General features: G+C 40.4%; 1 protein-coding gene across 2 annotated transcripts in view; it reads right to left on the bottom strand.

Annotated features, from left to right (window-relative positions):
* Window positions 1–13,206, bottom strand: part of Usp6nl (USP6 N-terminal like) — a 129,727-nt gene that overhangs the window by 88,183 nt on the left and 28,338 nt on the right. The window lies entirely within an intron of this gene.

Here is a 13,206-nt window from a genome sequence, read left to right as displayed (position 1 = left end):
AAGGAAGGAAGGAAGGAAGGAAGGAAGGAAGGAAGGAAGGAAGGAAGGAAGGCAGGCAGAAAGAGAGAGAGAAAGAAAGAAAGAAAGAAAGAAAGAAAGAAAGAAAGAAAGAAAGAAAGAAAGAAAAGAAAAGAAAAAGTGACATTAGAACCAGTAAAATGGCCCATCAAGTAAAGGTGCTTGCCAGCAAACGTAAAGGCCTGAGCTCAGTCTTCAGAATTCTTGGGCAAGTTGCTGTCTGACCTATACATGCAAACCATGTGCACCCAAATAAGTAAGTCAGTCAGTCAGTAAGTAAGTAAGTAATAGATAGATAGATAGATAGATAGATAGATAGATAGATAGATAGATAGATAGATAAAGTGTTTCTGAAGTTCACAATGCAGAACACTTAGTTTCCTAATCCAACAGCTAATACATGCTTTTAAGATGGCCAAATCATATCGAAAGCTATCAAGAAAAGTGCAATTTTTGATAGCCCTGTGGATGCCACGGTGACAGCATACCTTGGTGCTAACCAATAGCTCTCTAACTGACTTAAGACTTGCTCAACAAGAGGGAAACTATGTCTGGTACTAGCTAACTACTCAGTGCTACTGAAGTCATATTATTGAAGGGGAATCTACAACCACTAATTTAGTAATCCCTAACAACAAAATATTAACATTTGTCCTTATACCCACAGATAAGTGTAGTCTTTGCCCCTCATCAAAGAAACTTCTCTTTGCTACAGATGGAGACCATTACAGAAAACCACATCCAATCAATATACAAAGTTGCAGAGTCCAGGCCCAATCAATGGATACAGCTACTAAACACTCCCTTATCAGGGAACATTACAAAAAAGGCTGGGGGTGGAGCTAAAAATTTATAAGGGACACAGGATTAGAGAGTTTGCTATGAGACTCCTAGCGATGTCAAAAGCTACCCCCACAGAGTCTTACCAATATGACTGCCAGCTGAACCAGAAAGACACAAACGACTATACCATACTGGATGGAGAAAGCCCATGAAGCCCAACCCTCCACAAAGAACTCCAGGCAACTGAGTAAAGCTCGGGGCAGGAGAGAGGGTCCTCCTCAGAGAGGAGCACAACAATCAGTTGTCCAGTGCCAAACAGTCAGCCCAAAAAACATACATACACGCAGCATTATATAAACTGAACAAGTTATATTCGGGAAAATATATGTATATTCATATAGTTATAGACATATAATAACAATTTTTTTTAAAGAGCCCATGTATTTGAAGGAAAACAGGGAGGAGGGATATAGGAGGAAACATGGAGGGTAGAAAGGGAGGGGGAAAATGTTATAATCAAATTATAATCTCAAAAAATTTTTAAACTAAAAATAAAGTATACTCCCATTCCTCTCCCTTTCCCCCTTCTCAATCCTACTCAATATTAACGGTATTTTCAAAACTTCTTTCTCCTCTGCATATTACAAACACATATTACCATATTGTATTCACACATGCATGATACAGAAACATACACAGAGAAGGCATTCAAAGAAACATAGTATCCATATTGTTTTACAACTTTTCAACTTCCCGTTCATCTACATTTCATCTTACTGTGGGGATATGTTACACAGCACAAACATCTCATCTGCTGGCAGTCTCTAGTAGAGTGGGGCTGAAACAAGCCACGATGAGGTCTCAGTGTGTGCTTATGCACACAAAAAAGTAATTACTTCTTTACAGCCCTGAGCCACAGGCTGGAACTGGCAAAACAGATGGAAAAAAAAAAAAAGTTTACCAGAAGCCAGAGAGATGGCCAAGTGCTTGCTACCCAAGCCTGCTAACCTGAGTTTGAACCCTAGAGCCAAAACCACTCAAGATTCCTATCCAATATTCACATATCTTCTCTGCTAATAAGAACCCAAATCTCTGTTTGTTTTTTTGTTTGTTTGTTTTGTTGTTGTTGTTGTTTTCGAGACAGGGTTTCTCTGTGTAGCCTTGGCTGTCATGGACTCGCTCTGTAGACCAGGCTGGCCCCAATCTCACAGAGATTCACCTGCCCCTGCCTCCGAGTGCTGGGATTACAGGCCTGGGCCACTGCACCAGCTTTTTTCTTTCTTTTCTTTCTTCCTTTCTTTCTTTCTTCCTTCCTTTCTTTCTTTCTTTCTCTTTCTTTCTTTTTTTTTTTTTTTTTTTGGTTGAACTCAAATCTTATTTAACAAAAATGTCGCAAGGTTTAAAGAAAAAAAAAGGCAGTTTCCTCAACAGCACCTTTGCACATAGTGGTGGGGTGATTTTTGTTTTCCTTTTTCTTCTGATGACTTTTGGATCTAATGATGTAAAAACAGCAGCTAGCCCATACCCACTGGGCAAAGTGAGCAAAGAAGACTGCCAAGAGTTGGTTATTCAAAGCCATTGTAACTGCCCTACTGAGAGCCCAACGACCTGCAGAGTTTGGGCTATTCACCAAGATTTTAGGTCTTTTGCATCCACATGCAATTCTAACACTACACATGGTTCTCATACTTATGACAGAAGGTATTTTCTCAGGTGTTAACAGCCATGAGAACTCCTTCTCTAGCCCTCGTGCTGTATCTATCTGTCCAATTTGCACTTGGCTGTCTCAGTCTGTAGAGAACTCTGCAGTGCACAGGAATTAGCTACACTTTCAGCTGTACTCCAAACTTCCCATTTCCAAAATCAGGTTTCTCCCGGCAATCAACATACATGAGAACAATGCTGCTCACCAGGTGTGTTCACAGACACCAGCCACTGAGAGAGAAAAAGAGGTTAGCAGCAGGAAGAGGGACTGTCAGAACCACTACTCCAAAACACTGCTTCACTGACATTTGGATTATGCGCTTTACAGAAAGATAAGAGCCTTCACAAGATCATTTAAATACTCAAGGAATATTCAAACAGTCTTTAAAAATACTAGTTTTAGGCAGATTTTTAGGAGGCAGCACCTCTAATTTGTTAGTTTTTCTGGGAACTGCAGGGATGAAGCCAGCAGATGTTCAGGTAATCGTCATTAAAAGCTCTCCATGACTAAGTAGCATAATGACCTTTATTAATCACTGCATCTGGTGTCTGCCAAGTGGGAGAGAAACAATACTCAAGCAGCCCATTTTCAAAGGGTAACAAGTTACTTGAATGAAGATGCTTCAGCACATTTAAATGGCATTTAAATTATATTATGATAGTGGTACAAACAAACATTTAATTCCAAGCACCAATCTAAATAAAATAACTCACTGCAACCCAAATTACTCTCTGGAGAATGTTCATAATGTCTACTGCGCATTTTGTTTCAGTAATAAAATCATGCTAAGAATTGACAGCTCTCAGTATTTAGGCAATTGATTACATTTACAAATCTGTTATTTGTATGTGTAGTCATCACTGGTGTAAACTACAGAGACGTGAACACCAGGCAAGCACAGGCATGGATCGCCGCATTCTTAAAATTAACTTTCTCCAAAATTAACTTTCTCAAGGTCATGGTTTAATCATACACACACACACACACACACACAGAGAGAGAGAGAGAGAGAGAGAGAGAGAGAGAGAGAGAGAGAGCTGGGCGTGGTAGCGCACACCCTTGACCCCAGCGCTCAGGGAGGCAGAGGCAGGTGGATCTTCAAGTTTGAGGCCAGCCTGGTCTACAAAAAGAGTTCCAAAACAGCAGCCAGGGCTACACAGAGAAACCCTGACTCAATGATGATGATGATGATGATGATGATGATGATGATGACGACGACGACGATAAATTAACTAATTAATAGACTTACATGCTGTAAGATTGTATATAAACATATGCTCAAAAGCTACTCTAAATCATACCAAAAAGAACTTGTTACCTCTGCCCCTTCAGTTATTTCCTGCTCCATCCACCCTTACAAAACCCAAAAGGGCATAGATACCATCAGCGTCTCAGTGTCTCCAAGGTCCAAGGGGTCTTCATATGCAACACCACACATTTGATGTGCATTTGCAGCTTTGTAGTAATCTGCTATTCACCAACAAAATGTAAGGTAGCACATACAATGTGTACCTGTTCACACAAGCTATCCTGATGCAACTATACCACTGTTATGTACTGCTACACTAGTAAGTGGATGTGCTATTTCACACACCACAGGCAAACATCAGGCTACAGGTTAGTTTTCAGGGGTTTTCCACATGGATTCAATAACCCTAAATCAAATCTTGCTTGCTACATTAAGTGCCATTCTTTCATTTAGATCTGACTGTGTTTCCTGTGTTACATTCATGTGATAAGTGTTCAAGTACAATCAGGAATAACTCAAAAGGCAAACCCAGACAGGCAGTTGAAAACAGAATCTATGCACTGCCATTTGACTGCACTTTGGCTACCAACACTTAAGTGTGCAGACACAACTGAGGGATTGACAGACTTCTGTCTTATTTAATTGTAATTATTCAATAGCCACATGTGGCTAGTAGCTGCAACACGAATTCTCATCACTATCCAGCACCACCTTACGAGTCATCCAGAGAGAGAGGAAGCCTTTCAAGTAGTCCATCACACAAGATTTTAAGCATGGAATCAAGGTAACCTTTCACAAAGTTTCACGCTATGCCTGACTAAACACTTGGTGCCTTTCTTCAAAAGTTCTTTTCCATAGTCTAGTCAGTGACACATGTGCCAATGAGCTAATAAAAGGCTCATTTATCCGGAGATAATATTTTTCTGGGGAAAATAAAAGGTCATATGATCTGAACTAAATATATTTCCCAAATACAGACTTGGTAAGACTTTTTATCAATTATCTTTGCCTAAAAATACACATAATTCTGATTCAAATGTTATATTTCTAAATTTGACCTTAAGTTTTCAAAAAACAAGTAAATGAGTGCTATCTTAGGGTTTCTATCACTGTGAAGAGACACTGTGACCAAGGCAACTCTTATAAAAACATTCTAATTGGGGCTGCCTTACAGGTGTGGTCTGTTATCATCATGGTGGGAAGCATGGAGGCATGCAGGCAGGCAGAGTTCTGGAGAGGTAGCTGAGAGTTCTGCAACCTGACTGGCAGGGAGCAGAAACAAGAGAGAGACACTGAGCCTGGCTCGGGCATTCGAAACCTCAAAAGGCACAACAACACATTCCTCTACTAAGAGCACACCTTCTCCAAAGGCCATAATGCCACTCGATAAGCATTCAAATATGAGTCTAGTGGGCCACTCTTAGCCCACTCTTAGCAGGTGCTGTCACAGAGATTCATCTGACTGCTGACTGAATACTGTCCATGGCATGAACAACTGGCCACCTAGGAGATCGGGCACAGCATACACAACAGGGAAGCAGCAGTAACACGCTCAAGAAAACGCTGACAGCAGGTTACATGTCATCCTTACAAGGTGTCAAGCCTGACCACCCATTCGGTACTCACAACATTCTTGTCAAGTAGCCGCCTATGTCACCCCTACCGTTCAGAACCTGATGTACACAAATCCAGACTGAGAGGCCCCCATCTGTCTTTGGAGTTTGTGTTCGTAGACAACCCTCTATATTGTCTTTCCTGTTTTGTAATCACATACATAACTGTGCATCAACTACGAAGTAAGCTGCCGAAAATGACTCATATTTACACCAAATACCTAACTTTCTGAGACTACTAAAAAAAGATTTATTCACCATATATGCATCTGTGTATGTATAAAAATTAAAGAGACTCAAGTGAGCATTAGGAAATGCTAGTGTTGTCCAAAAGGTTATGGCAAAAACAAGCAAGAGCCTGCTTTCAGAAACAAAGCAGAGGGAGAGCTGTATGAGCTCTGTTAAGGACTGTATGAGGCCTTGGAACACAGACACTCATGAACTTGCATCATGTCTTCAATAGCCCCACCGCCACACTGCAATAGTCCCATTTCTGTTCTCCTTATTAAAAATGTCAACAAACACAAAACAAAACCGTATAATTAAAAGGCTTTATATATTTAAGTGACATTTTACTTATTGTCTTAATCTTTATTACAGTGATAGCACATCACTTAGAATTATTTGACAATAAAAGTCAGGGTGGAGACATATGTCTTAATGTCACTGGTGCCACAGAAGCCCAGACTTCTGTATTTCCCTCCTCCTGTCCTGCTCTCATCCTCATGGTCTCATTATGGCTGCTGCAACTGCAAGAACTGCATTCACATTCCACGTCACAGAAGTCTACGACAGAGCAGTACAAACATCTCAAAAAGCAAACTCTCCCACAAATCTCTAGCTGAACCTGGCTTACACAAGCTAAGAATGCCATCACAGAGCATCTGAGACTTATAAAAATGATTCCCCACCTCTGTGATATACCCACCAAGTGTTTTCAACGTGCCTTGACTTATCACTTTCTTTGCTCTGTAAAACTACAAAATGTCATGAAACTGCTTCCACACTGGAAGTGAAATGTGGGGTAAATCTGTGTTCCCTCATGATTGTTCAAGATGGCTTCAGAATAAACTATCTCTTATTCCCTTTAAGGTGAAAGCTGTGGGTTTTTGGCATCAACAAAGTTTTCATCACAAAGAACTGGTGTGTGTGTGTGTGTGTGTGTGTGTGTGTGTGTGTGTGTGTAACCTGTCTCTTACTTTGTTTTCTGTTGCTGGATTAAAACACTAACCAAATGCAATTTGGGGGAGGAAAAGGTTTATTTGGCTTAGAGGAACCAAATCATTAAGTGTAGGAACTCAAAGCAGAAACTGAAACAGTGATCGTGGAAGAATGCTACTTACTGCCTGGCTTCTTTATAAAATGTTCATAAATTTTTATGTTAAAAACGTTACAAACATGTTCTTTGGAAAGAAAATGACAAGCTGAATCATTCAGATTCAGCCACATTTAGCATATCTCTGTTTGACAAGCTAAAGAAAGATGTACTACTCTCAAAGAGTTTAAGCAAATAAACAAGAGGTTTTTAAAGAGAAAGCAGCCCCCTGGATACCCACAGCCCCGGTGCTCTATTCTGAACGTACACTTGAAGAGCATGCAGGTTTGGCTGCTCAGTCTGCTCAACAGCAAGTGCACTACCACCTCTGCTGGGGCAGCCCCAGACCAGGCTAAGGCAACTCTCAGGAAACTGAGATGGTTTATTTGCTTTTGAACAAAGTATCACTTACCCTTCCACTTCCCTGTTTCACAATGCTATACTGTTCTACCCGCTCCCTGAAGGCTCATTAGGTTACTCTGACTAGAAAGACTTCTCAGTCAAGACTGTCCTAAGGAGCTGGGCGTGGTGGTACACGCCTTTAACTTGGTGGTACACTCCTTTAATACCAGCACTCAGCAGGCAGAGGCAGGCGATCTGAGTGAGTTCAAGGCCAGCCTGGAAGAAGAGAGAAAAAAAAGAAAGAGGGAGGGAAGGAGGGAGGAAGGGAGGGAGGGAGGGAGGGAGGGAGGGAAGGAAGGAAGGAAGGAAGGAAGGAAGGAAGGAAGGAAGGAAGGAAGGAAGGAAGGAAGGAAGGAACCCATGGAAAATGGGAAGCAGGCCAGTAAGCAACACCCCTCCACGGTCTCTGCACCACCTCCTGCCTCCTGGTTCCAGCCCTGCTTTGAATTCCTATCCTGCCTTCATCCAGTAATGGACCATGATCTGGACATGTAAACCAAATAAACACTTATAAAAAAAAAAAAAAAAAAAAAAAAAAAAAAAAAAGACTGTCCTAAGGACTGTCACTGAATGGCAAAACTTTTCTCCTTGCCCAAGATACTCTAAGCCACTCCCTAGGATCCTATAAGTCTGTTCACAATCCTGTACCAAAGAAAACTGTGAAAACTTTAAAAAAACATTTAGCATAATTATTTCACTCTCAACTTTGACGTTCTAGTACAATGTCTTCATAAACCAGTTTTCTATGCTATTTACTAGTGTTAATGTGAACAGTCTTTAAAAATACATTTGCTCTCTATCACCCACACTCATATACATTAAAGAAGTGTCATTTTAAACTGTAACTATTTCTATTCCTTTTAGTTTGTGTGTGTGTGTGCATACGAACGTGCATCTCCCCACTGTACTTTGAACTTTCACTGCCAATGTCTTACACTTATCCACATCAGCAGTTTTCAACCTTGGATCAAGACTTCTTTGGGGGTCCAACAACCCTTTCTCAGGGGTCGCATACCAGATATCCTGTTTATCAGGTATTTACATTACGATTCATTACAGTAGCAAAATTAGTTATGAAGGAGCAACAAAAATACTTCTACGGCTGAGAGTCAGCACACCGCGAAGAAGCGTATTAAAGGGCTGCAGAGCTAAGAAAGGAGAGAGCCACTGACCTACAGACATGGCGCTGCTTTTCCTAAGGGGAACACCACCACTTAAAAATGGTTGGCTAGAGAGCTGGCCAGTGGCTAACAGTGTATACTGCTCTTACAGAGGACCCAAGTTCAGATCCCAGCACCCATGTCTGGCAGCTCACAATTGCCTGAAACTCCAGTTCTAGGTGACCTGATGACTTTTTGTCTCCAAAAGCATCTGCACTTATTCATGCATACACAACCACACAAAGACATACATATACATGTATTTTTTAAAGAATCAAAAGATTTAAAAACAATATTTCCTTTAAAATGAGATAAATACAACAGTATTTTGCAAAGGAATAAAAGTAATAAATGTTAACGATGCAATTAACACAATTTTAAAAGGTCTGAAAAAGCTTCTCAGAAGAAAATCTCTTTATAAAGAACCAAATTTAAAATCTGAGAGCAAGAGCCACAGAGGTCACCTTAATATGACATATCTTTCCGCAGTATTATTTCTATATTCATATGTTATTTCCTGGCACTTAGGAGATACATAGACATACTTTTTTTTAAGATTTATTTATTTATTATGTATACAATATTGTGTTTGCATATACACCTGCATGCCAGAAGGGGGCACCAGATTTCAGTATAGATGGTTGTGAGCCACCGTGTGGTTGCTGGGAATTGAACTCATGACTTCTGGAAAAGCAGCCAGTGCTCTTTAACCTCTGAGCCATCTCTCCAGCCCCAGACATACTTTCAAAGACAAGAAAAATAGTACTGGGGCAGAGGGCTGGCCCAGTGTTTAAAGGGACTGATTTTGTCGTTTGGTTTCCAGCACCCACATGGAGGTTCACCACCTCCTCGGGCACCAGGTACACATGTGATACACAGAGAAGCACACAGGCAAAACACTTATTACACAAACTAATAAGTCTTTTTTAAAGTGTAAAAACTAGGGGAAAAACAGTACTATCCTCTGGCACAGGTACATCCCAAGTAACTGTAATTAAAAACTAGGAGAAACATTCTAACAAAAAGTTCTGACTGTAAAGGTCAAATTATGAATCTGACATTTTCAAACAGACTGAGAGTACATTAATTATATTCTCCTGAAACAGTAAACATAGTAAGAATTTTTAGGGCTTCATTACTAAAATCCTACCATTTAGAGAGGAATGTGGTCTACTTTAGGAGGGAGAGGGAAAAAAAGAGGTAAGTAATTAAAAAGTAATTAATAAATGACACCACCACATTCCAAAGCAAACAATGACTGCTCCTCTGCTTTCTGAGATGCAGTTTTGTTTGGTCACTTAAATACCATGTTCTACGATAAAATAACCAATAAGACAATTTTCATGGCTTTTTTTTTTTCCAATTCTACTGTTTTGTATGTGATAGAACTGCATATCACAGTATCACTTTACACCATCAATTCAAATCAGTTTACTCGGGATATCTGGACTCTCATAACCTTGATTTTCAAATGCAGATTATACCATGTTAAAACAAAATATTTTAAAGACTGCATTTGGCGACATCAGAGATATACTTTCATTACCTATTACTCCAGTCTATAAAAACAGCGTGCTCTAACACAGAGCGCAGACTCATGAAGCACTGCAGGTTCACATGGGAATCAGCTGGCACATACGTTTAACAGCTGCCACATTTTACCAATACAGTAAATGTGTGGAAGTGGCAGTTGTCACCTTAGCTGATGGCCTGAAAACCCTGAAAATCTAGCCCTAGTTACCACGATAGAGGTTTACTACTTCAAGCATTCAAAAAGCAAAAACAGAGATATTCTTTTTCTAAGCAGAGCTGCACTAGCTCATTTTAAGTCAGGTAAGTCAAACATGCGATTTAAAGGATGTTTACTGTATTCCAATATGTCTCAAGTACATGCTCTAAGTACATGACTGGTTAAATATAAACAGTGCCGATGAAGCATGCCATCTTAAACAGAAAAAGTGACTGTTTACCAAGAGAGACAAACTCATCATGCACTGGCCAAGTTCTTATTATTACTATTATTTTATCAGCTTCTCACAGAAATAAGAACCACCTCCTTCTGCCCTATTACAAGCAGACTTCTAGCTTGGCCCCTTCTAATTCTGCTGTGATTATATTTAAGATTAAGAGGATTATAATAATTATTTGCCTGCTACCAAATCCCTAATGGAAGAGGATCCTGCAATGTGAAAATACTGTATTAACTTCCTCTTTTAATAAAATAATATGCTTCTAATTCTGTGCTTAAAACAGAATAATGAGCATATTAACAATTATGCCATACAACCTGGTCCTTTTCAGACACTGTCACAATGCAGGAAGGTAAACGCACACATGAAAACAGTGTTCATAGCTGCTCTTCAGATCGATACTTATCAAAGCCTTTAAGTGCCTTAAAGTGCTCCGGCTGCTACCTCTGCCGATGCTCCTACCTTCCTTCGCTGTGGCTGCCTTTTGCCTTGACGGTGTCACCAGCTCCCTTACAAGCTGCAACACTTGAATCATTGCTAGTTAACAAGCCAGAGGCTCCAGCTGCGTCCACTAGAGATCCAACAGGTTTCATCACCAAGAGCTTAACGAATTTCTGCTGTCTGAACGCGCAAGCATGAGCACAATTCAACTTCAGAGCAGTGAACGCTTTGCCCAGCTACAAATGAAGCTCGGCAGCAGTTAATAAAAAACAATGAAAGGATCAGCTCTATCTTCCTGAGAAGAATTTCAGCACATGTGAGAAGGCCATCCTCGAAGTCCAAACTGTATTACTGTGCAAAGCACACACTACTTACACACCAAACTGTGTAATCTGTAAATCACTAAGCACAGCAAAAATGATCTCACACAAAAGCCACAAGAAAAACCAAGTCTATGTTATAAATTCTCAAACAGTATCACAGATGCTATGTGCAAATTTTTAAGTAAAACCAAAATACCCTGTACTGTCAAAGCTTTAATACTTTTTTCCAATTTCTCAAAAACCTTATATTTGAATCAGAAAATGTAGATAAAAATAAAAATCTATCTTGCTAACTCCAACCTCCCAGATTTGCATAAAAGATACAGTGCCTCAAAAATATCCTATAAATTCCTCTCCTCTCCCTTCTCTGTCTCCTCTCCTCCTCCCCTCTTCCTCACATACCTCTGAATTCTCAGTACACGAATATAAGTCTAAGTTCACAGACACACAGAAATCCCCCCGTGAAGGCTACAAATTCATTGGTTTCAACCACATAGACATATGGACCAGAGAATTCAAAACAAGCATTATCATTGCTTCTGCCACATGATGGCTTCAACAGCAAGACTGCACAATGCCCAATGAATATTTAATACCTGTGCTTCACATCCCATTTATCACACAGCAGCCCTTCTCAAAGTGAAGCTACAGTAACTAAGGAGAAGGGAAGGGGGCATACAGGTTAGCACTGCTAAGTTTATTTATTAAAAGGATTCCCCACCAGCAATCCATTCCCTTTGGCTGTGTTACCAACTCTCCTATTTTTTCCTTCTTTCCTATTTATTATGGTTATGTGTTTTGAGTGTATGCTTTTTTTAACTTTTATTAATTATACTTTATTCACTTTGTATCCCCCCATAAGCCCCTCCCTCCTCACCTCCTAATCCCACTTTCCTCCCCCTTCTTCACGAATGCCCCTCCCCAAGTCCACTGATAGGGGAGGTTCTCCTCTCCTTTCTTCTGATCTTAGTCTATCAGATCACATTAGGAGTGGCTGCATTATCATCTTCTGTGGCCTGGTAAAGACTGCTGCCCCCTCAGGGGGAAGTGATCAAAGAGCAGGCCAATCAGTTCATGTCAGAAGCAGTCCCTCTTCCCATTACTATGTAACCCACTTGGACACTGAACTGCCATGGGCTACATCTGTGCAGGGGTTCTAGGTTATCTCCATGCATGGTACTTGGTTGGAGTATGAGTCTCTGGAAAGACCCCTGTGTTCAATTTTTCTGGTTCTGTTGCTCTCCTTGTGGAGTCCTGTCCTCTCCAGATCTTATGGTTATATTTTTAACATCATAAAAAAAACGATCCCAGACAGAATCAGAGGCAGTTCCTTTGCCTTTTAAGCTAGAGAGTTGATGACTTATTTGTTTTCCCATTTTTCAACTAAGGTACATGATGAAGCCACAAACTTAAAAAATAAAATAATACTTTGCTTTCCCTGCCACCACGGCTCCTCTGTAAAAATGTATAGCTTTAGGGTTCAGGTCAAAGTTTGTAGCTCCTCTGAGAAAAAGCCTCAGCATGTGTATATATATCCACTCACAACACCATCGCCATCGGTGTTAACCTTGAGAGAACAGCACTGCACACTTATGACAGCAGGAAATACTACAGGGAAAGGCCAGAACAAGGCAACCACCTCAACTACTTGACAGCTTTAGTGCATGGTTGTATTGGTACATTAAAGTTCAAGGGTTGCAAATATGCCTCAGTGGTAGACGGCTGCCTAGCACAAGGAAGGCCCAACGTTGGGTGCCCAGCTGGGAGGTGAGTAGGACGTGGGAGTGAGTGGAAAGCTGACATGTTCAGATAGGTTAAAGTACCTCAAACCAAAACTGTGGCCTTTTAGTAAATCCCTTTGAAGACTGGATAGAAACAAATAAACCAAACTCCATCCCTTCCTACCCCTCACCCCATTTCCTAGGGCAGTTTTGAACAGGTAATAGGTATTAAGTACCTCACGGTTCTCTTCTGGAAAAAGAAGTTGAACAGTAAGTAACCAACTTTCTCTTTCTCTCAGAATCCACTAAGCAGGTACTTTACCCCTGAGCAACATGCCTAATCTGAAAAGTTTGCTCTCTTCCAGTATTCTTCCTTCCTCAGCAATGAAGGGATGTATTCATTATCCTCTCAATAAGCACCACGTTTAATGAAAAGAATATAGAATTCATTTTTCCATAATTTTCAGTTGCCTTACCCCACCCTACTACATTAGACTTGAAACTAA

Source organism: Psammomys obesus, unplaced genomic scaffold (genome assembly GCF_907164565.1).
Source record: "Psammomys obesus unplaced genomic scaffold, mPsaObe1.curated_primary_1811, whole genome shotgun sequence".
In the NCBI taxonomy this organism is placed as follows: domain Eukaryota; kingdom Metazoa; phylum Chordata; class Mammalia; order Rodentia; family Muridae; genus Psammomys; species Psammomys obesus.
This window is presented reverse-complemented; position numbering and strand designations above follow the sequence as displayed.